Source organism: Protopterus annectens, chromosome 1.part0 (genome assembly GCF_019279795.1).
Source record: "Protopterus annectens isolate FY-2018-M chromosome 1.part0, PAN1.0, whole genome shotgun sequence".
Lineage (NCBI taxonomy): Eukaryota > Metazoa > Chordata > Ceratodontiformes > Protopteridae > Protopterus > Protopterus annectens.
In genome coordinates this window covers 1,367,215,971-1,367,240,823 of record NC_056725.1, presented here as the reverse complement: position 1 = coordinate 1,367,240,823, position 24,853 = coordinate 1,367,215,971, and the positions used below count along the sequence as shown (strand labels likewise).

The 24,853-nt window shown below is 43.5% G+C and overlaps 1 protein-coding gene across 2 annotated transcripts in view; it reads right to left on the bottom strand.

Moving 5' to 3' along the window:
- Positions 1 to 21,557, bottom strand: part of MGAT3 (beta-1,4-mannosyl-glycoprotein 4-beta-N-acetylglucosaminyltransferase) — a 773,371-nt gene extending 751,814 nt beyond the window's left edge. For both annotated transcript variants that reach the window (XM_044066932.1, XM_044066924.1), the window contains exon 1: positions 21,474 to 21,557. The gene's annotated coding sequence lies outside the window, so the exon portion shown is untranslated. The remainder of the gene's footprint in view (positions 1 to 21,473) is intronic.
- Between the last annotated feature and the right edge of the window lie 3,296 nt (positions 21,558 to 24,853).

Genomic DNA, 24,853 nt, shown 5'->3' with positions numbered 1-24,853 from the left:
TTTTGCATGACAAGAACACCCTATAATCAGTACTGCAACACTGACTGTGAAGAACCATCCACTGTTGCTGTGGCCACAAGGATGTCAACACCATAATTCTGAAAAGTCCTTTTGGATGTTTAAAAGAACCCAAGAAATCAATGGAAAGGTACACAGGAAAATTCCCATCCATGGGAATAAAAAAGCATCTGGCTTCCAGGCCTGCCTGCAAATGAGACTTGGAGCAGAAGTTCCCTGTTTTGAAAAGAGATCTACTTGAAGTGTTCCCCACAGGTGGATCAAATTTTGGAAGACCTCAGGATGGTGGAAGTTTAACCTGGTCCTGCTGAGTTTGTCTGCAAGAAGGCAGAAATGTGAGTCGGTATACGTTCAGTGGGTCTCTATTAAGCTCTTAAACAGGCATAAGGTAAGGCCCCAGAGTACATGCATAATAGCTTCAAGCCTGGCTTCATTTTAGAGACCATTGTGACCATTAAGACCCTACACGCTCCTTTGCCTGAATCATCATCATCTATTTGGAAAGCTGTTGCTCAGTTCTTAGTCTTCGAATATCCATTAGATCTTACAAGTAAGCTTTTTGAGATTGAGACCTGGTCATTAGATGCCACTATTTGCTACCTGTACAAGGTTCTTGATGTTCCGCAGGGGAGCAAGGGACAGGTGCTTCTACACCTGACACACACAGCTAGGCCCTTTTGAGTTCTAAGGGTTCAACGGTCTTCCCTTCTCTCATCTGAAAGCAGCTGCTGAATTCCAGAAAAAGTTCAAACTGTTCCTGCAAATACCCACTCTTATTGCTTGAGAGTTCTACATTATTGTGATTACAACTGCGACTTTTGAAACCCTGTTCAGACCGTGCTGGCAAACAGCACAGAAAATATGGGAGAGCACTTTCATCTCTTGGTTTATGCATTTCCAACCACTCCTGATCCTACATCACATTTAGTATCAATCTTCCCCTCCATGTAAGCTCCACAGATGCCCATGCAAGTAATGTGTTAACCTCCAAACAGCCCAACACTCAGATGGGTTGCCACAAAGCAGGCAGTAGACTGAAGCAAGTCACCACCCCTTAAAAACTTCTACCATTTAAGAATTAAAAAAAAAAAAATCAGAAGCTCTACTTTTGAAAGCAAATAAGTACAGTTGTGCAACAACTTCATCATAACAGCGGATGGATTCCTACGTATCACTGTTACAGTGTTCCTTACTGAACTGAACAATCCAGAAGAAAAGGAGCAGCAGAGGAGGGACAAAAGAATATGGTACATGTAAATTAAGAAAAAAAATAAAATGGGTCTCCTTAGGTAGAAGTGAAAAAAAACTAACAGTGGGAAAGATGGAGGGATGGAATACTGCAATAGTGATAATAAGGGCGTCTACTGTTATAGTACAGCTATGTAAGAACATAGCATATCTTTCCATTATCACTGCTCCAGTATTCTTTACTATTGGGAGGGCACTAAAGCTACTGAAGAGAAATGGAAGAAGGGACAGAGGAGCCCTCAAAAAAATATGGAGGATGGACTTAGCAAAACATGCTCTGGCCATTGAAAATACAACCAACTGATGGTGTTAACGTATGCACAGAAGACAAAGTAGCAGCTTCCAGAATGGATGTAGCTCTGAGACCCTAAAAAAAGCTCCAGTAAAAGCAGGAAAGAAGAGTAACAAAAGGAAAGGGCTTTAGAAATCCATAAAGAAATGGTTTGCTTGGAAACTGCCAAACATTATTATTTTTTTTTTTTTTGAAAAGAAACAAAAAGCTGATCAGATTTTCTAATATCTTTAGCCTGGACTTGGTAGTGTCTGAGCTGTTTACGCAAATCCACCAAATGGAGAATGCCTTCACTTTTCTTTTGAGGAGAAGGAAAGGAAACAACAAATCACCGACAACCTTAGGCATACTCAAAAGGGCAAACAGAACAGATTACACTGGTTCAGGCACATGTACAGAAAAGCAGAAGACAAACTGGTGAAGATGATTTGGGACTATCAGGAGGAAGGCAAGAGTAATCTAGGGCATCTAGCAAAGTGGTGGATGAACTGTGTGACAAAGAACCGAGAGACTCAGGCATGTACGTCATATAAGGTAGGAGATTGACACTGAACAGACAGAAATGGCGAAAGTTGACATGATACCACTCTAGGCATAAAGGGAGGATTAGTTCTCAAAGAAATCTTGTCTCCAAAGAAAATGAGGTAGGGTTGACTAAACCTAAGAGCTTGCAACCCGGAGGTCACAGCAATCAGTAGAACTGTTTTCCATGGTACAGATCTCAAGTCAGCCAGATTAGCTGGTTCAAATAGAGACAGTATTAGCTGCTCTAACACAAAATTAAAGATCCCAAGGAGAGGCCACAGGCTTACTTGGAGGCCTCTTATGCAAAACCCCTTTCAAGAACATTTTGACACAAGACTGCCTTGAAAGAAAATAATCCATGGGCAGACATGCTGATAAATTAACCTTGACAGAGGCTTGCTTCCATTACTACCTGGTTCACATCCTCAGAAACAGGTGCCTTAAAGGAATTAAGACCCTGTCATCCAGTCAACTGAAGATGACTGATGGGGACATATCAAATACCCCTTTTGTCCTTGTGTGAGTAGATCCACTCTGTGAAGAATTGCCCCTGGCCATTTCCAAAAGAAGGGAGAACCATGGATGCCTGGGCAAGAAGGGCTTCACCACAATGATCTTGCGGGGTTCCTTTTAAATATTTAGAAGTACCCTATATATTAGTGGAAATGTATACAAGGGCATTCTTGTCCATAGAAAAGAAAAGGCATCTGCCTTAAAGGCCTTCTTGCATGGAGTCCTGGAACAGAATTGCGCCAGTTGATTGCTCAGAGAGAAGGTAAGTGAGGTCTATGCAGAACTCCCCACAAATGGATCAAATCTTTGAAAGACCCCTGATCTAGTTTCCATTCTACCCTGGTCCTGCTCAGCCACACAATTTTGCTCTGACTAAATGTAAGTAGCGTGTACAGCAAGACGGTCTGCTGTGAAGCTATATCCCAAGCTAACATGGCTAGTCTGCAAAGGGGTTATGACCTGGTTCTCCCTTGCTTGCTGATGTATCACACAACTGTGGTACTGTCTGTAACCACTTGAAGAGGTCCTGGGGACCAAAGATGGTTCAGACACTTGAGTGCCCTGATCAGAGCAAGCATCTCCTTGATATTTATGTGCCTGCATCTGTCCCTGGTGTCCCACAACCCCTGCACTTTATCCCTCCAGAAACAGTTCTCAAAGCAAAGTCTGAAGTATTTATGGTGACTGACTGCTTTGGAGCAGGGAAAAAGAAGGAGACACCTAGACTTAAGGATATCTTGATTCCACAAAAAAAATTATCTTCTGACAAACCCCAGTACTGGGAAGTATGGGTGTTCATGCTGGGACCAAACAGATTTCAGATACCACGCTCTTTTTCATGTGGAGTCTTGCCAGGGTTAACAGAAGAATCATAGACTCCATGGGACCCAAAAACCTGAGCTATTCCCTTGCAGTGACAAAAGTCTGAGTGGGAAAACCTTAGAAACAGATCTGCATAAAGGGGTGTATGTGCCCCTATTGGCCAGTGTATGCTGACCACAAAGCCCAGGAGTCCATGGTCAATAAACTACTGGCCATCCTGTTGTCCAGTTGCCCAGCCTAGGTTACCTGGGATAGCTCTGTTGAGCAAAAGCTGATGTAAAACCCATCAACCTGCTAAACATGAACTTAGAATTGCTACACTCAATGTAGGTTGACTTGACAGGAAGCAACCTGGAAGTGGATGACATGATGGCACGGAGGAGGATGGACATCCTAGGTATGCAAGTAACCAGATGGAAGGGCAGTGCAGCAATACACTTCGTTTGGGATCCAGAGTTTATTACTCGGGTAGAGGGCAGGCTAGAAGTGATGTGGGAACTGTGGTGAGAGAGGGTTCAGAAGACAGTGAGGGAAGCCATCAGAGTTAGTGACAAACTCATGGCAATGAGACTCCAGTGTAATGATAGAGCAGTATTCATATTCTCAGACTACGCGCCCCACAGCAGGGTTGTGACAGTGAAGAAAATAGTGCATTCATACAGCAGTTACAGACCTAGTAGATAAAAGCAGGACAACATGAGTTGGTGTTGATAATGGGTAACTTGAAAGCACAGAGTTGGTGTTGATAATGGGTGACTTGAAAGCACATATCGGGACAGACAGAACAGGATAGGAGGGTCACCTAAGTCCACCTGGGTGGGGCAACAGGAATAAAGAAAGGCCATTCTACACTTCTGTTTGGCAAATGGTCTGACAGTAGCCAACGCATGGTTCAGAAAGCGAGACAGTCAAGATTACATACAAGAGTGGCCAACATGCGACTCAGGTAGACTTCCTCCTTGTAAGGAAAGAGCAATGGGGTAGAATCAGTGATTGCAAAGTCATCCCCAGTGAAACAATCAGCCCACAGCATTAATCACTGGTTGCCACAATCAACTGCAAGCAATGATCAGAGGAAGTGCTAAGGTCAGAGACTAGGTTGTGATCAGAGAAAGCTCTAAGGTCAACAGAGACTAGGTTGAAGACCTGAAAGTACAACAGTTAAAGGAATTACTCAGGGCGCTAGCACCCCAAGAAGAAGAGGAAATAGTTGGAGTTGAATATCAGCACCTCAAAATAGCAGGTGTGAGGACTACAGAACAGATACGAGGCCGAGCAAGGTATGGAAATAAGGTACATACGGAAAGATGGTGGTCGAATGCAAAAGTCCAGGAAGTCATCAAAAGAAAGGAGTTCAGAAAAAAGTTGGAGATAGAGAAGACAAACCAGGATAGGAAGGAACACTGGTTGGTTAAAGACTCTAAGAAAGAAGTTGCAATAGCAAAGAACAGGGTGTCAGAGGCACTCTACCAGCTTCTGGAAAGTGACTCAGGTGAAACAAAAACTATATCAGATTGTAAGGCAAAGACAGAAAGATGAAGATGAGATACCTTTTATAAGGGATACCAGCAATAAACTGCTCATCAGTCCACATGACATCAAAGGCTGATGAAATGTATACCTCCAGTAGCTTCTGAACAAAGAAAACCCCACAGAAGCCGTACTGTCCCAGACACGGCCTACAATGAGAGAAGAGAAGCCCACACTAGAAGAAATGAGAATAGCGCCAAGAAAAATGAAGCCAGGGGAAAGTAGCAAGATCAGATGAGGTCACAGCAGATATCAGACATATCCCAGAGGACTGGAGATGAAGCATAATCGTGCCAGTGTACAAGAACAAAGGGGATATCCACATCTGCGGGTAGTACAGAGGTATCAAACTCTTGTCACAATGCATGAAAGTTATGGAGAGGGTAACTGATAAACGGATATGCAGAGTGGTAGAAAGTAAGATGGGAGGTGAGCAGTTCGGACTCATATCAGGATGCAGCATAACTGACCCAATGTCTGCAGTGAGACAGACAGCTGACATGAAGCTAGAGATGAGGAAAGGGTCCAAATCAGACATTCCGAGACTTGGAGAAAGCATATGACAAGGTCCCAAGAAGCTGACTTGGGCAGTGCTACAGTGGTTTGAAGTCAAGAACATTGGTAGAATTAGTGCAGGCTATCTACAAGGACCCAATGACTCAAGTACGAACAGTGTTCGGTCTTCACAGAGGGGTTCCTGATGGGAGTGGGTGTGCACCAGGGCTCAGCTCTGAGCCCACTGCTTTTCATACTGGTGATGGACTACGTTAGTAAACAGACCAGAAGGGACAAATCAAAGTTGGTGTATGCAGACAATGTGGCATTATAGGCAGACTGAGCAAGAACTTCAACAAAGGATAAGGGAATGGAATGCAAAACTGAATGTACATGGGATAAAACTAAATACAGATAAGAAGGCAATAATGATAGCCACTTATGATTTCCCCAATTTGCTAAGAACTGAGATAGAAGGAAGACAGCAGAACAGGTTAATAGCTTCAAGTAACTGGGAGAAGGGTAGTCTGACTGAAGAGGTTGGAGTGTCGGTACTGTATGACAGAAGAATGCCAAAGAAGCTGAAAAGTACGGTGTATAGAACAGTGTTGTGACCAGTACTACTGTATGGTACAGAAACCTAGGCAATAAAGGCAGAGCAGATGAGAAAGCTAGAGGTAATGGAATGAAGTGCCCGAGAAAGGTGGTAGGATGTATACTGTGGGACAGACAAAGAAATGAGGACATAAAAGCAGAAGCTAAAGTAGCTCCAACTGCAGAATGGGATCAAAGAGAACAGATTAAGTGGTTCAGCCACATGTGCAGAAAAGAAGACAATGTGGTGAAGAAAATTTGGGATAGACAGGAAGACGGTAAGAGGAAACAAGGGCATCAAGCAAAGAGGTAGATGGATTGCGTGAGAGAAGATCTGCAACAGTCAGGCATGAGTGTCGAAGGAGTGTGGCACTGAACTGACAGAGATGGCGAGAGTCAACACAACACCCCAACTCCATGCAGAAAAAGGGGGTTGATTATGACAATTTTGTGAACACTCATGGTGCAGTGGATAGTCCGAAGGGTACAGCAGAGAACTGACAATGTGATCCACACACACAAAACCTTAAGAAATCCCTAAAGTCTGTCTGAATAGGGATTTGATGAGTATTTTTTTTAATCTAATGTTACCAGGAAACTTGAAAGAGAAAGAAGAGGCAACAGGTTGTGAAGTGACACCATTCTGAATAGAGGTACTACCACAAACAAGCTTAGTGAAAAAAAAAAAAAAAGATCTATTGCCAAAGAGAGAAAAAAAAAAAAACAAATTCAGACTTTCTGGAAGAGAAGAGGGGCCAGGGTGGGAGAGGGTTACAAGGTCTCTTTACAATCATTTAGACTGTTCTTTTTTAGGAGGTTTGAGACTTCTTTTTGGAACCCCCTTGCCACTTCTTAAACATCTGTTTGCCTGAATTCTGAGGAGACAGTTTGTTCTAATTATTGCCAAGTCTGAATAAGAAGAAAGAAAATCCCTATGAGAATTTGGAAAAGGATGGCTGAAAAATCTTAGTAATTCCCTGGATCATCTTTACTCTTTGATCACACTTTTTGATCACCTCTGCAGCAAAGGGGCCAAACACTAACCTCTCCACGGAAGAATTCATCATCTGGGAGGTTCTGAGAATGCAGTTAAGCAAACCTTAAAACCGTACCAGTGACCATAACCCTAGAAGAAACAGAGTCTCTCACACACACTGCAAACAGTGAACGTTGAGCTGTGGAATAGGAGAAACCAAGTTATTTAAAGCAGATTTTTTATTCACAAGAAGAAACCTTAATACTTTCACAGTACGTCAGGAAAAAACTAACATAGGAGCCTGAGAATTTAAAATTCTGAAATTCAAAGTTATACATTTTCCACATACCCATCAATTTTCCCATCCTTATTAGAAAGTGTAGGACTGGAAATAACTAAATGCTTAGGAGCACAGGAGTTAACTAAGGGTATAGCTGCAGGATCAGGTTTGCAAATAGTGCACAAAACTTAAAAGACCGAGGAACTTTATACAGCATATCTGACTCAGGAAACTCGCAGGCAGTAAAGACGCACACACAATCTAAAAAGTGGACAAGACAGGAAGAATGGGTGTAGGTTCTGGAAAATCCTTCCGTAATGCACTGTATTTTCTGACAGACTGATAAACCTTGGTGTTCTCCTGCCGAAAATACTGGGAAATTCCACCAACAGTCTCATAAAAAGGGAATCTCCCACAGGGAGAATCAGAAAGTAAGTTGTCCTAGGAGTCTGAATCAGAAATCTGAGGATAAAAACCACAAATATGCCCTTGCATCTTCCTGTCCAGACTGAGGCATCCCTATTTTTTTTTTTTGTTACCAGAAACTAATCTACAAAAAGGATCAACAATCAACCCCCCACGCCAGTCCCAGTACACTATTCCAATAGACAAATTTGAGTAGGGATAGCTACATCCTTGTTCTTCTGTTTCTTTTTGTCAGGAAAAATGGGGCCAACTGTGTTACGAATGGCAGCCACTGCTTCACCAGGGATGGGCACAACATGCTGACACTGCAGCGAAACATTCCCTGTTCCCTCTCCCAGACTGACACAGTGACTTTCCCTTGTCCACTGAGGGAACCACAGAGGATGCAACTAACCCCAGTCCAGAGGTAAAAGATGAGTGATCTGAGATGCAACAACAGGTAGCCACAGCAGTCGCCCACCTGCGGCTGAGGCAGACAGACAGCCGGATGTGTTGGCAAATGCTGTTTGCTCAACTTTTTCTTTTGGTGGCTGGAAAAAGGTCCAACAGTGGGGCTGACAATCTGTTCCATGGCCAAGCCAAAAATTGTCTCTCTATTCTGGGGCAAACAAGCAACAATGTAGGTAAAACTACCAGTCCACAAAAGTTACTTTTTTGACAGAAAAAAAGTAAAAAAGAGCTTTCAAACACTTTGGCAGTCCCACAATGGAAAATAAATACAATATTTTCTGTAGAGAAATTGTATCAGTTAGTTAACACTATTTTTAAACTGAAATAAATGAGTGCTCTGTTAAAAAGTATCACAAGACAATCCATTAAAACACAACACACTTAAGTTTTAAAATAATTAAAAATCAGTAAAAAAAGACAATTAATTTTTTTCCCCCCAAAGGGAACTTACCTCCCCAGCTAAGGAAAGCAGATGCCAATCCTCACAAGCCTCAGAAGAGCATACTCTTCAGAAGCGGTAAAGCTGTGGAGGGCTTTGCGCCCAAACTTGTCTTTTAGTCAGCTCAGATTGAGCTGCTTGACAGTTTGTGCACATGGAATGTGCCCTGAACCTCTGGGAGCTGACCAGCTGTTATATCCTTGGCAGTATATAACACACACAGCTAAGGCTACTACAGCAGTGGATCAACATGAAGGACATCTGATAACAGTGACTTAATACATCAATTTGTGGAGCATTTACAGAATAATAGATTTGGATGCGACTTAACTGGTGTGAAGGGCAAAAAAAAAAATCCTAAATGTTATGCACTTACAATAACGATGTCTGCTTCTGACCTTCATCAATGGATGGGTTTTTGGGTTTGACCTCAGATTCAACTTCAGCCACTTCAATCTTTGGATCCAAAGCTCAGGTTCTTCCCTTAGCCATAATCCCCTCCTGTCCCTGTAGGTACCTCAGATAGGGTTTGCTTAAACACTAACTAAAGGGGAAAGGACCCTGTCCTCAGAGACCAAATTTAACACAAGTACATTAACTCTTACTCTGCTTGAACAGCATATGAAGAGACCCAAGTAAAAGGCAGTGCAGGAACCAAGAAATACAGTAAAGGGAAGTTTAGGAAGGACGGAAGCATACAACACACACTTACTGTTAAATGCAAGTACACAACTTTTTGTATCTAATGCAGGCTCTTCCATCCATTCCTCAGTGGATGGGACAGATTCTCCAGCTAATGAAACTCTTGGGTAGTCTCTTGGAAAGAAATTCTGGAGGATAGCTGAACCAAAACCAGCCCCATCTCTGGACAGCAAATCTAATTTATAAAGGGAAATGAAGGTATGAACATTGGATCAGTGGCTGCAGGGCAAACATCAATAGAAGCCCTTGAAAAGAAGGCAGTAGAAGTAGCCACAGATCTTGCTGAATGAGCTTTGACTGGTTTGGGTAAAGTCAAACCTTTCTCTCTGCAAACATATGAAATGCAGTCAGATAACCAGCTACATAGAATCACTTTGTCTGGGTGAGGTATTGTAGATGGGCGGGAGAGAAAATTTGGACTGGGATCCAACACCCAAGGAGGGTTTATCAAATGAGGCCACAGGAAGGGAAACTATACCTCTAGAGACCAGAAAAGGGCAATGAGGATGACAGTGACCTTCACCTCCGATGATATCTGTTAAAAATGTAAGATGGGGGGTAGGAGGGAAGACGTACAGGAGCCCAGGGGACCAAATTTGGGTCCGAGCACACTTGGTGACTCCCCCTTCTGAGTGATCAGTGCAAAGTACCTGCTGCACTGTGTGTTATAAGAAGAGACAGAGTTCACATTATGGTCAACCCCAGCAACAGAAAATCTGATCACACCATTAGACTGAGGAACGACTTGTCAGACAAAAAGGATAGACCTGCTCAATCTGTCCACTAGAAGACTAGATTTCCTCAGAATGTGCAGTGCTCTCAGAAACCATCTGGAAGATATCACCCATTTCCAAACTGTCATCACTTCTCAACATAAGTAGGTGCCTGTTCCTCCAGTTTCTTGATGTACCAGACTACCAACATGCCATCCATTTGAATGGATATCACTCCTTGAGGAATGGATTCCTGGAAGGCATGCAAATCTAGGACTGCCTTCAACTCAAGAATATTGACATAAAGACTGGTCTTGAAGAGGGACCAAGTGTCTTGGGCAGTCTTTCCCGTGTAGCATCTCTCCCACCCCAGCTGGGCTGCATTCACAGCCATGGCCTTGGGAATAGCAGGAACAAAATGGGCAACCTTGAGAATTTCTGGGACTCAAGCCAGAATCATATGTACATTCTACAAAATGTCTGTATAATGCGAACTTGGAGATTAATGGGATGATGCGAGATGGACCACTGCACTGAAAAAGTGTCCACTAGAGAACTCTCATTTGGTATCTGGCTAGAGGGACCACGGTAACGGAAACAGCCATCAATCTAAAAAGAGTTGAAGAATCAGTCTTCACTAGTGGTTTCCGTCAGGAAAGAACTACTAATGCTTGACTGTGGAGGGTGGTCAACCTGTTCTTTGGAAGTCTTGAAATCTAGCATCTCATCTCCAGGTGAGAACCTATCAAGTCTAGTGTCTGAACTGGAAGAAACTTGGACTTGTCAGTGTTAATGTTGCTATCCAGCTGGGAGTAAAGCTGGAACAAGGAGTCACTAGCATGGATGAGAAGATTTCTGGTGAGGGGTGGAAATGAGCCAGTCGCCCAGACATGGGAACACTCCAAACCCCTGCAGCCTGAGATGAGCTATGACCACTGCCATACACTTGGTGAACACCTGGGGGGGACTGTGATGAGACCAAAGGGCAGAGCCCTGAATTGAAAAGACTGGCTCCCAGCCAAAAGTAGAAAAACCTCCTGGATCACCTGTCCATTATGTGGTGGGCCACATCCTGATGGTCTACCAAACACATCCAGTTAGCCTTTCTCAGCAAGGGGAGAGTGAATATCACAGTGAACATCCATAACTTCGGTTTACTATTAAAGGGTCGAACGGCACTCCTTCGAATGTCGTATAGTCGACACCGGAAGGTCGTAAATGTCGAAGTCAGAAAATCAATCTAGGAACGGTGTTAACATGGGTTGAGGTAGGTGTCCGTATTATTCTGAACTACAAACATCTCCCCTACCCATGTTGAAACCCATTCCTAGATTGTTTTTCCGAGTTCGCGATTAGCAGTTTCGGCCTTCCGTTGTCGACTATACGACGTTCGGAGTGCCATTCGACCTTTTAATAGTAAACCATAACTTCATCTGACATGTTGGTTGAGATGGCAGAGGTCCCAGATTGGCCTGAGGTCTCAGTTCTCTTCTGGCACCAAAAAGAATCTTGAGTAAGTTCCAGATCCATGTTGGTCTGGTGAGAACTCCTGAATGAGTCGCTTGTCCATCATCTTTTTTATTTCTAGAGGTGCTGCTTTTCTTTAAGAGAGTAGAATGTTGAGGAACTTCTTTGAAGGTTGGAGAGAGAGAAAAGGAAAAGCCTCTGCACCCATGTGTTTTGGCTGATGGATTTTCGAGTTTTGGGGTGCAGAGATAAGTGGCCCACTTACTGCCTCCAGAGTACAGCAGTCAGGCAACCGTGCAAGAGTGCTGATAAGGCATCTCAGAGAATGTGCCCCAAAAACCTTGGTTTTGCAGGCCACCTCTGTTATGGGGACAATGCTCACAATTAGAATTCCCCCTCTGCCCTAGGTGGGATCTATCCCAAGAGGTTTCGGGGAGAACCCTCAAGACTTCCATAACCACAGTTTCTTCCCCCTCTTCCATTTCCCAGAGAAAGACCTCGAGGGTAAAGTACTGTATTCCTATAGCAGAAAGAGTCTTCCCATCTTGCTCACTCACTTCTATAGAACAAGTCCTTGACTCTGGGCCCAAAGAATGTCGAGCCATCATAAAGGGAAACTGACATAGGACGTCTTGAAGTCACACAATCACATCCAGACATGTCTCCTTACGGTTAAGAGAAGTCCAGGAAACGTTTCCTGGAATCCTTGGTCTTCTAATTCAGTCTGTTGACACTTCTCTCTCCCTTATGTTTGTCAGAGGGCTTCCTAACAGTCTGCTGTTGCTGGACCTTCCCTCTCCAAGTCTAAGATAAATCTCCCACATGGGCAGGGAGGAGTTCTTTCAGTGCAAGTTTGTTTTTACATTCAATAATGGCCCTAGAACCAAAAGCAGCGCACATGGTGCACTGCTTGTCCAAGTGGACAGTGCCATGACAATATATGTACTTTGTTTGTGACTCATAATTTGGAACTCTGTGGCTACAAGTCGCACATTTTTTGAATCCAGATGGTTTGACAAACACCATAGAAAGAAAAAACACCAGAAGCTTAACACCACTACAACAACTGGAAATAATACAATTAACTAGCAAACCTACACAGCAGTAAGTTATAGAATGAAATGTTAACAAATACCCCACTAAGGCTATATCCAAAAGAAACACTATACCAAACCAGAATTGTCAACTGCTGAAAGTGCACTAAAGGTAAGAGTGCCAGGAGGAAACTATACTAAATAGACCGCACTCTTTTTTTTGGGGGGTTTTTTTGGTAAAAGGGAGGTAAAGCCAGATGAAGACAAAGAGGAGAAATGTAATTTTTGCAGGTACGTATTAAGAACTACAAAACTTAATGTAAATAAGAAAATTGTTAAAATTATGGGAGAAATTCTCTTCACAAAGTTCTACGGTGGTTTACTGCGCCAGGTGTAACTGTATGGGTGGCATGGGGTATATTGGACAACCAAAAATAATAGCATAATTCCAGGCTCAGGAACATATGAGGGATATCGAGAAGAAAAACCTTATCAGTGCAGCAGATGCACATGTTAGATAACCATGGGGGATGTATAAACACCATTAGATCTGCAGTACTTAGTCGTATTCATTCACTGAGGGGAGGTGATTAATACTGACTAGACTGAAAAACAAATAATTTGTAAATATACAATACATGGTCTCCCCCAAGCTAAAATAATGAAGTAAACTGGATGTGTATTTTTGGACAAATGTTAATTGTTCTTTAGTATATTATCCTTTTTTTATAATCCTTCTTCAAGTTAATTGAATGATTAGGTAATTTTGCATCAAAAAGTATAAAAGGTTTCTTCTGTTATTTGAATAGTTGTTCGTTTCCATGAAAATGTAGTGCAGAGATGCTAGGAATAAAGTTTTATTCTGCTTTCAGTTTTTTGGGTACATTACGGATTTTGTTTCTGGTTAGAAAGTAAGCTTAAGATGCTGCAAAAGCTAGACTTGAGTGATATTCAAAAGGAGTACTTCCAGACACACAAACTCATTTCAGAAGAGGCATACGCACCAAAGATCAACTTGCCAACATCCACTTGATAATAGAAAAAGAAAGAGTTTCAGAAAAAAATACTTGTGTATACTATTCCAAAACTTTTGACTATATGCAAACTATGGCAAGTTCTTACAGAAAAAGGGGATGTCAGGTCACTTTACATGCTTCCTATTTGGAGACCAAGACAAATAATTGATTTGAGACTGGGAAAGGAATAGAACAAACCTATATAGTCACGTCCTTATTTAATTTATATGCTAAATGTATCATACAAAATGGTATGTTAGACAAATCAAACACTGGAATCAAAACTACCAGACGAAGTACTAACAAATGCAGATGATATATGCAGATGACAATACTCTGATGGCTAAAAGCAAGGAGATGAACAGCCTATTTAGGAAAGTGAAAGCAGATAATACAAAAGCTGGCCTGCTGTTAAGCATCAGAAAATAGTCATCTAACCCTCTCCATTCTTTGTACATAAAAGGGAAACAAATAAAGGCAGCAACAGCTTAAACCTAGAAAAGCTAAGATGTTTCCCAGTAATAACACACAGCTATAAGATTTATACTGTTAAGTAAGGCTAATAAATATCCAACGATTGGACACTAACATTCAAAAAACGAGCACACTGATTGCTCAGCCAAACCAGGGTATCCATTGTAAATCGAGCCTATACCAATGGAAAAAGGTCTGGTCACCCAGACTTTCTTCCATTAGTATATGTTATAATAAGTAGTTATGTACCTACCATAACGTTCCATGTTAGTGGTCTTCTTCTCGCCTTCTTTCTTGCTGGATGGGTTCAGAGCCGATCCTCGGCTCCGACTCGGCCAATACTAAAGCTCGAGAGCTAATTCCACCGGCTCGAGGCTCCCCTATATCCCACAATGCTAGGCGGTAACTACTCAGATCTCGTTTGATAGCTAGACCAAGCAATTCTAGTCTCCATAGCATGGAGAAGGGTAACCCACCTCTATATAAACCAGAGTGTAAGGTATCCCAGACCTAACAAAAGGGGAAATAGAGGTGGTAGAACATGTGGGAATGAAACTCTTCCAGAAGAAGATCACAAAATGAATTCCTATCGGTCTGTCCAGGCTTGGGGGAAGGAGGGTGGGACGCAAGAAAGAAGGCAAGAAGAAGACAACTAACATGGAACGTTATGGTAGGTACATAACTTCTTAATGTTAAGTTGTCTATCTCACCTCGATTCTTGCTGGATGGGACCGTGTCCCTAGCACCTTATCCCGAGTGGCCTATCGGAACAGACTCTTGAGAACAGTGGAACCAAAGTTGGCACGGTTTCTGGAGACCATGTCCAATTTGTAATGTGAAATGAAGGTATGAGGAGAAGCCCAAGTGGCTGCTGCACAAATGGAATCTATTGGCAGCCTGTCCAGAAAAGCTACGGATGCAGCTAATGCCCTAGCTGAATGAGCTCTAGGTCTTGAAGGTAGTTTTTGATGCCTGATCTCATAGATGAAGGTAATTGTAGAGTTGATCCATCTAGAAAGGGAAACTTTAGTAACTGGAAGGCCCAATTTCCCTTCCGCATATGATAGAAAAAGCTGATCAGATTTCCTGAATTGTTTAGTCCTATCTAAATAATATCTAAGTTGGCAGTGAACATCCAGAAAATGTAGCTTTTGTTCCGACCTGTTGGAATAGTTAGGGAAAAAGACGGGGAGATCAATAGTTTGGTTTAGGTTTGTTTGAGAGGAAACCTTAGGTAAAAAGGATGGATTAGTACGGAGGGATACTCTATCTTTGTGAAACACTAAGTAAGGGCGACTGCACAGAGCATGGAGTTCAGATATCCTTCTCGCTGAAGTTATGGCTACTAGAAAAAGTGTCTTCCATGAAAGCAACTTCAGAGAACATGAAGCCGCTGGTTCAAAAGGGGGAAGGATTAAGGATGCCAGAACCAAGTTCAAGTCCCACTGAGGCGGGGGATCTTTGATTGGAGGTTTGAGAAGAAAAATGCCCCTTAAAAAGGCTTTGCAGAGCTTGTGAGCCATGATGCTAGACTCCGAGACACCTACATGATAATTCAATATGGCAGCCAACTGAACTCTAATGGTAGATGAAGAAGAGCCTAAATAAAAGAGTTCTGCTAGAAAGTCTAGAATAGACTGTATAGGTGCAGTGAAGGGATCTATATTTTTTGATGTTGCCCAAAAGGAGAAGCGTTTCCATTTGCTATTACAAATCTTCCGGGTAGAAGATTTATGAGAGGCTATCAAGATATCTCGGACCAAGCGAGATATTAAGGGAAGCCTGGCTAAGGTTGGAATCAGAGAAACCATGCTGTGAGTTTGAGAGAATGAAGAGATTGGTGCAGCTGGCCCAATTGGTGGGTCAACAGATCTGGCACTGGGTCCAGATGCCAAGGCTGCTCCAAAAGGTAACGATGAAGGAACGGAAACCATATCTGTCGAGGCCAGTAAGGGGCAATGAGGATCACTGTCACTCTCAAGGCGATGGCTTTCTGAATTAGTTGAGTTATCATTGGAAAAGGGGGAAAAGCATACAGAAGTCCCCGGGGCCAATCGTGGACTAGAGCGTCTCTGGTGGGATGGCCTGGTAACGGGAAGAGAGTGAAGAAGTTGTGACACTTGCTGTTTTGGGGAGTAGCAAAAAGATCGCAGCAAGGCTGGCCCCATCGTTGGAACACTTCTTCCAGTACTGATTTCTTCAGAGACCACTCGTGGGGCATGAGAATTGCCCAGCTCAACTTGTCTGCAATCACGTTGGACTTCCCGGGAATGTGCATTGCTACCAGAAAATGCTGAGAAGAGATCACCCATTGCCAAAGTCTGAGTGCCTCTCGACATAAGGGGTATGATCTGGTTCCGCCTTGTTTGTTGATGTACCACACTACGGACATGTTGTCCGTCTGAATTGCAATAGTCCCTGTGGGAAGAGAGTCGTGAAGGGCTTGCAACGCTAAAAGCACTGCTCTCATCTCTAAGACATTTATGTGCAAGTGGCACTCGAAAGGTTGCCATGTGACCTGACAATGCCCCCCCCCCCCCACCCGATCAGGAAGGCATCCGTTTTCAATGTGGCGACTGGGGGGGGGGGTGAGTGAAGGGTCTTCCTTGGAGAACCTGAGGTGATGTGATCCATCAAGACAGTTGAATCTTGCATGATTGAGTTATCAATATGGTGTGGGACATCGGGAGCTGTTGGAAGGACCAATGAGTAAACAGCTTCCATTGGAGGATCCTCATGTGGAAGCGAGCTAAGGGGAGAAGGGGGATAGCTGCTGCCATGAGTCCTAATACCTTCAAAACTAGTCTGGCTTTGACTTTGTTGCACTGTAAGAGAAGGTAAACTTGTTTGCGGATGTCTGACACTCTCTGCTCTGTAAGTCTGCCTGAAAGATTGAGTGTGTCTAATGTGGCACCTATAAAGGTAATAGATTGACAAGGCAGATTTTTCGAAATTTATTGAAATGCCTAGAGCTTGGCAAGTTTGGATAGTGAAGTCTCTGGATAGAAGTAGTTGATGTCTGGTGGTGGCAGTAAGGAGCCAGTCGTCTAAATATGGAAACACTTGGAATCCTTGACATCTCAAGTGAGCCGCGACCACTGCCATGCATTTAGTAAACACTCGGGGGGGCTGTAGTGAGACCAAAGGGCAGGGCTCTGAACTGGTAGTGACTGGCTCCCAGCCTGAAGCGGAGAAATCTCCTGGAGCGTCTGTTCATCTTGATATGGTAGTACGCGTCCTGAAGATCTATCGAGCACATCCAATTGTCCTGACCCAAGAAGGGTAGAATGGACTGTAGCGTGACCATCCGGAATTTTGTTTTTCTGACATACTTGTTTAAGTTGCCGAGATCCAGAATGGGTCTCCAGTCCCCTGTTTTTTTTGGCACCAAAAAGAATTTGGAGTAGATTCCGGATCCTTGTTGGTCTGCTGGGACTGATTGGATAGCTCTTTTTGATAGCAGCTTTGAAATTTCTAGTGCTGCTTGTTCCCTTAGACTGGGTGGAACGTCTGGAAGGGATCCTTTGGTTTGGGATGGAATGTGAATAAAGGGAATTTTGTAACCCTCGGATATGATCGACTGTACCCATTTGTCTTGTGTAAGGGAAAGCCAGGCTTTTGGGTACAGGGATAATCTTCCCCCAACTGCCTCCGAAGGTGGACAGCCGGGCAGCTCCTCAGGGATGCTGAAAGGGTTTATCAGAGAAAGTTTCTCTGCTACCCTGGTTTTGCGGACTCCTCTGCCTCTAGGGCGGCATCTATTGTTTTTCCCCCCTCTGACTCTAGAGGGGAATTGACCTTGTGCGTCAGATGAGACTCCCTGGGTTTGTTTGCGGAACCACATTTTTCCTCCCCTCTGACCTTTGGGATAAGGCCTAGAAGGGGTAGAAAAACAGACTCCCACGGCAGAGAGAGTCTTACCTTCCACCTCGCACCTAGTCAATGTATCCTTCACCTGCGGGCCAAACAAGGATGATCCATCAAAGGGGGAATTGGTGAAGGATGCCTTGAAAGGGTCCGCAAAGTTGCACAGCCGCATCCAGGCGTGACGTCGTAAGGCAACGCCTGTGCCTGCGGCTCTACTCGCCCCATCCGCAGCATATAAGATAAGCCGCATGGAGGAGTTAACGATGGAGTTCAGGGTTGCCAACTGGGAGTTCATTCTGTCTTGGAACCCCTCAGCTGTTGGATCCTTTACCTCTTCACTCATATCCTTGAGTAAATCTGTATGGAGATGAGTGAAGTGACATAAGTAGTTCAGCGACCGCACTGAAAAGGTCGCTGATGAGAACATCCGCTTACCGTACCTGTCCATGGTCCTAGATTCCTTATTAGGAGGATGGACAGGTACCGAAGGATCGGCTAAACTCCTTCTTAGTGGCCGCGGCCATCACCATGGCATCGAGGACACCTTTAGATAAAAAATCTTTATCTCTAGGGGCAGTAATAAACTTAGACGGCCTCCTCAGGGTGGGTTCCACTGAATCAGGAGCCGTCCAGGCCTTCCTTGCCACCACTTCCATAAGGGGGTCAAAGGGAGGGGACACCCAGGAGGTAGAAGGGCGAAAGCTGAACGCCTCAAGGTACACTGACTCATCCTCTGAAGGGTTAAGGGCTGGCCAGTTCCCCCTCTGTTTCAGGATCTCAAGGATGTCAGCAAAGGAGACATCCTCAAAGGAGGATCGAGGGGAACCTTCAGATTCCTCTAAGTCAGTGTCAGAGGTGATAGACTCAGGGGAGTCAATGTGCTTCCTCTTGCACTGCCTCTTCCTAGGGGGTTCTCCTACCGGGTCAGGAGAGGCCTCGGAAGAGGAGGAAATTCCCAATGGGGAAACTTGAGGAGTTGGCTCTCTGCGGTCTGAAGCAAGGGGGTGGGTAGAAATCACCACAGGCACTGATGATGGAGGGGCTGACGGAGCCGACTGTGGGGCAGACACTGGTTCTAGCACGCTCCACATGACCTCGAAGGCATCCCTATCGGGCAAGGCCGGAGGTCCCCGCTCTGAAGAGACCAGGACCCCCCCGGCACCGACAGGGACAGCTCCGAGGCCGATGTCGGAGCCGAACTCACCAGCGCCGAAGCACCGAGAGGGAGAGCAGGGTCGGACAAGGGTCCGATGCCACTCGTCCCCTCAGAGCCAACGAGGGAAGCTCGGCGCCAAGATCCCTCCAAAGAGGAGATCGGAGCAGACGACGGAGACGAAAGGGAAGGTATCGGATCCGACGCGCCGACAGTCATGGCTCCGAAGAGCCCCGGCTCAGAGCTCAAAGGAGTCAGAGGAGGAACACATTGAGGGACAGAAATAGCCGGTGACTGATGAGTCAGGCTATGAAGCATTTGGGCCAGCTCCTCGGACTTGAGAAGTCTACTCACTACCCTTTGCAAATCGTGGTCAGACAGCCTGGAAGATCGTGAGGAATGCGATCTATGGCTCCGCTCTGAAAGAAGAGGGGATCCTGGTGCCGAGTGAACGGAGCCGATGGAGGGAGACCTAGATCTCTTTCTCGAAGGTTGCTCCGGTAAGAGTATCGGAGCCAACTGAGTCTTATCAGCCTTGGCTCCGGCCGGAGCCGAGGTAATAGTATGAGGCTTGGAAACATCGGCTCCAGTCGAAGCAGTTTTGATGCTTCCACAGGACAGCTCTGAAGCCGGAGCTGACTGTCTGGAAGTCTCAGAAGGTTTCCCCGACACAGACTGGGTCGGGGGGCCTTCAAGCTTTAATAAGCCACGCAAAATCAATTTATTTTTGCGTTCCTGCAGGACTCTAGGGCTGAAACCATGGCACACAGCACATGAGTCCTGCAGGTGCAAAGGTCCCAGGCAATACACACAAGAAGTGTGACCGTCTGTCAGAGACATTTTCTGACAGCACGAGTCACACTTCTTGAAGCCTGAGACCTTGGAGTCCTTAGACATAGTAAAGGCCTAAGTAATAAAAACACACACACACACAGGCCTTTAAGAAAATATTAAATTCCAGTCACACTAAAGGACAAGGAGAAGGAGGGGAAGGGGCCTAAGGCCTAAAGTTAAAGGGGAATAAAGGGGGGGAATAAAGGGAGGGATTATGGGCAAAAGAGGTAAATCAATTCAAGGAAAAGGATAATTAAAACTAAAAGTTATATTAAAGTAATAGGGGTCTAAAGATTGTGAAAATAGAATAATTTTTCACTAACCTGCCAGAGCCGGTAGAAAAGCACCTCATCAGCTAAGCGGAAAACGAGATCCGAGTAGTTACCGCCTAGCATTGTGGGATATAGGGGAGCCTCGAGCTGGTGGAATTAGCTCTCGAGCTTTAGTATTGGCCGAGTCAGAGCTGAGGATCGGCTCCGAACCCATCCAGCAAGAATGAAGGCGAGATAGATAACTTAACATCTTAAGTTTTCTTCACTACAAAAAAAAAAAAAAAAACACACACACAAAAAAAATTAAAACTAGAAATCTGGAGGTACGAGAGAGAAGACAGAGAAAATACTAGGAAAATCAGGGATATTATTCAAAACTATAGAAACATACCTAATTTTTCTTGTATGTTCTCCATCCTGTGCCTCACACCGCTAAAAAACACCACAAAGCAGCGATCAAGCATCCAGTATGCTGGGTTTGAACCTACTGTACTGCTAAATGTAGTTTAAATAAGTAATTATATGTGTTAGTATTTCATATTGCACCGGAAATATATTTGTATTTTAGGTTCAGAATACAATGATATGCATACTGCAAGCCAAAACTTGTTGGAGAAACTGCTTTCAGATATAGGAATGCCACCCAAACTACTAAAAAATGAAATCTGCCTCCCATAAGTAGGGATAGTCTACAATTCCAGAAGTCAAAAATTTGACGGCAAGTATACTGTCTTTTCATTGATCTTATCGTGTTAACTACTGACAATGTTTTAACTTAAATTTCCCATATGCAGTCAGAATCCTAACTACTGCCTAGATGGTGCTGACCATTAAGCAAGTTGACTAAAGCACAAGAAAGAAAAAAAAAGACCACTCCTTTCCTAGTTTCTAAAAAAGGAGCAATGGAGATCTTCCTTTCTCCGTTGCTTCCTTTCCAAAGCCCTGATGTACCGCACAAGTGTGGGAATGCAAGTCCCATACGCATGCACAGTACATAAAAAAAATAAAAAAGCAGCAGAATTTCTGATGAAAGTGGAAGAACACCACGGACCCTTCATGATTAAGCCGCACCAACCATGAGCAATCTTCAATATGCCACATTCACATAGTCTGTCATGGTTATAAAAAACCCTGCTTCTGAATTCTGTTGTTGCAGAAAACTTTACAGAAATTACTGGCCTGCAGCAAATTCAAATCAGTCAAATATTGAAACAAAAGAACGCCACACTTTCAATGGAAGGTCTGATAGTAAAACAAAATATATTGGTGATCCCAAAAAGTATACTTACACATGTAATAATCATTGTACAAAAATAAGCAAACAAAAACATACCATACTGAAGAAGTGAAGAACCAAAATGGGCAATTTATTACATGATGCATGATGTTCATAAGATATTAATACAATGTTGTTATTCCTTGGAGATGTGAATTTATTTTGTATCATGAAGACAAATTATTGTACCTGAAAGACATTTTAGCAATAACGTCCAAGTTATCTTGAATCTCAAAAGCAAACACATTTGAATTTTTCTTTTAGATGCACAGAGCTAGTTTACTACATTATTTTTCCACGAAATGAATGCAAAAAATATGGAGGACCTTGCAATATGATACGGTCTTGACTTCTTAAAGACTACAATGCATTTCTTATATTGCTTGTTAGCTAGTGGGGGGCTACAGAAACTTTCACAAAGCAATTTGAAAGTTAAGAGTATTTAGAAGAAAAATTGCTCTAGCACTTCTAGCAACCCTTTGGCTTCCTGGAGATTACAGCAATGATATTCTAGAATGTAGAATAGAGGAATTAACCAGATTAACTTTAGCATTCTGTAGTACTGCTGTATTACACATGAAGAATAAGAGTGGTGAAAACTGGATGGGTGTACTCCAGCCCAGGCATCAAAACATTCACTGCTATAATTCTATATGCTTCTGTGGTAAGAAAATGAGAGATTTTTAACAGCAACCTTGATCTGAGTTTAAGACTTTCCCCAGGCTTCACAAAGCCTCCGTGTAAGAGTTATAACTCTTACACGGAGGCTGCAGTTAAACGGAGTGATGTCAGCATGCTCTGCATATTCATGAGAGCATGCTGAATCACACCTAAGTCTAACACGGTCCGTGTAAGACAGTAGGGGGCGTGTCCGTAGGCTGAGCCCTGCAAGCGGACATGCCCCCAGAAGTGTAAAAGTGCCCAAAGTAAACACCCACAACAGAGTCCACGGAAATGTGAATAAACACAACACAACACATGCCCCCACAGACTATGAACATAAAATATATATAAATGAACATGTTATATATTTTTTTTAAATTGTAAAGATGTTTAACCGTGAGTGCGCTCGTTTGTGTGGGCGTGCCCGTAGCGCAGCTACAGTTAGCAGTCAGTGGGAAAGCATATAAGAACTAAATATACAAAATAAGCCAGGAAGCAATAGCGTAGCGGTAGAGATGTTGGCTGAAGAGCAGGCATTCATGGTTCGAGCCCCCACAACACCAATTTTTTTTTTTCAAAATAAGCAGGAAACAAGTCCCTGACAAATATGTACACATAAAACCCCAATATATGTAAAATGCAATGAAATAGCCCATTTATATTGAAGACATGTGAGGTAACAAAAGAAGAAAAAATGCCAGATGTGCTCATAGCTGAGCTACAGTTTAACAGTGTGAGTGCATCTGCCTGTAGATGAGCAGTGGTTTAACTGGTGCAAAATGAGTGCCCATAGCTGAGCAGTGGTCTAACATGCTAAATCTATGTGCCCCTAACTGAGCTGAGCTTAATATGCGTGCCGATAGCCAAATGAGGCTTAAAGCAGCGTACCCCGTATGCGCGGAGCTGCGCACCCCGCAAACAAGCTAACAGACGGGCAACGTTGAGCAAGCCGTATCAAAACTGCCTTTACACAGACACACCCCTCAGCATGTCTAGACAGTCATGAAAAATAAAAAGCAGTGGCCAGGTTTGAACCCAGGATACTATACACCATAGTCAAGGTACAGAACCACTAGCCATGACAGCAGTACCTGTAAATGCAATAATAGCTAATATATAGGAATGAATACAAACTAGAGCATGACAATGCAGGTTTACTGAAGTTGATACAATTCCAAAATGGCCAATCACAGATATGTGGGAAAACGGACTATATAAGCCCCATAGGCGGGAATACACAGCATAAACGATTGTAGAACTGACCTGCAGGCAGAATGACAGGAGTAGGAGAGGGTAGTCGCTTTCGAGCGCAGAGGTGGGGTGTTGAGGAGTCCAGGTACATGGTCTGGCTCCTAGTCCATCATCATGAGGCCCAACTCATGCAGGGCCAGGTCCTCTGGGGAGCATACAGGGCTGAGGCGTGGGACCGGTTGGCTCATGATCTCACCAGTGCCACAGGGATTCCAAGGACTGGTGAACAGGTCCGTCACCACCATGCGGACCTGAAGAGACGCAAGCAGGACCAACTGAACCTTTGGATCCAGGAGGCCCAGCAAACACCCAACGCCCCACTACTGAGTAAGTAACATTTAATTATGTATGTAAGAAATTAAACTAGCTGATATTATGGAGATGTGTATTCCAATATTACTTCATTTATATTACAGCTGCAGGTGTCCGTTCTGCGAACCGCAGAGCCTATGGCGATAGGCTGGTGCGGTTGCGCCACCAGGCAGGTCAGTAATCCACTACCAGTAACTGTAAAGAAATATAAAAGTATGACAGTCCGCAAAAGAGTGCAGTGTAGTCAGTAAAGAATAGAATCTGCAAGTAACAGTGTGAAAGTGTATGCAAGTATTGCTTGATTACAAAAGTGTGCGTCAGCCTGTAAGTTTAACCTAAACATGAAACTGTCCAACATATATTCTGAAATAAAAATGCCCTGCCTGTAAGAAAATAGTACACAACCTGCAGCAGGCTGAAATGTATAGCTGCAGAAGATGATGAAATCACATGTGTGAAATATATCCCTGTGGAAATACTCAAACATGACAGAAGTGAGACTGCTGGAAAGGACTGTAATAACTACTGGTAAAACATGTCAATAAAGCCCAGAAGTACCATCCTGAATAGTAAAATGAAGGCAAGAGAGAGAGTGTGAGAAAGCGTCATGAATCCAGCAATACAGTAGTAATAACCTCTGAATAAAGTATAGTGCAGTCAAGACAGAATGAAATGCATGTGAGATTCAAAACCAAACAGCAAAGTCTGTTCAAAGTGTTGCTGCATCTGGAATGTGTATCCCAAAGTCTGGGTATGTTGCTCTCAGTCTGCAATATGCAGATAGGATGATTGTCTGATATACCAAACATCCACACTTGTCTACAGCTATATAAAGCAAATGTAGCAGGATGATGGAGCTGAACAAAGCTAGATATGAATGTGTATGAAGAACCATAAAATGTATATTGATGTTGCAGTAATAGTCCTATCACCAAGATGAAATAGTTATCATATAGGAAACTGTAGTTAGAACAGTAGTGTGTATATAACTGTAGCTATTAGAAATGTACAGCATATGTATTGTTATTCGAAGGTGTTAATATTACTTTCTTCACCCCACCCTATAACCACATATAACCCATTTCACGTGAAAATGGTATGTGTAATCACAATTAACACCCCTGGACGTTTGTCCTGTTGGGTCATATATATTTGCATGTCTGTTGATGCATCTGCCCTGTTCATACATCCACACCTGATGGCCTGTTGCC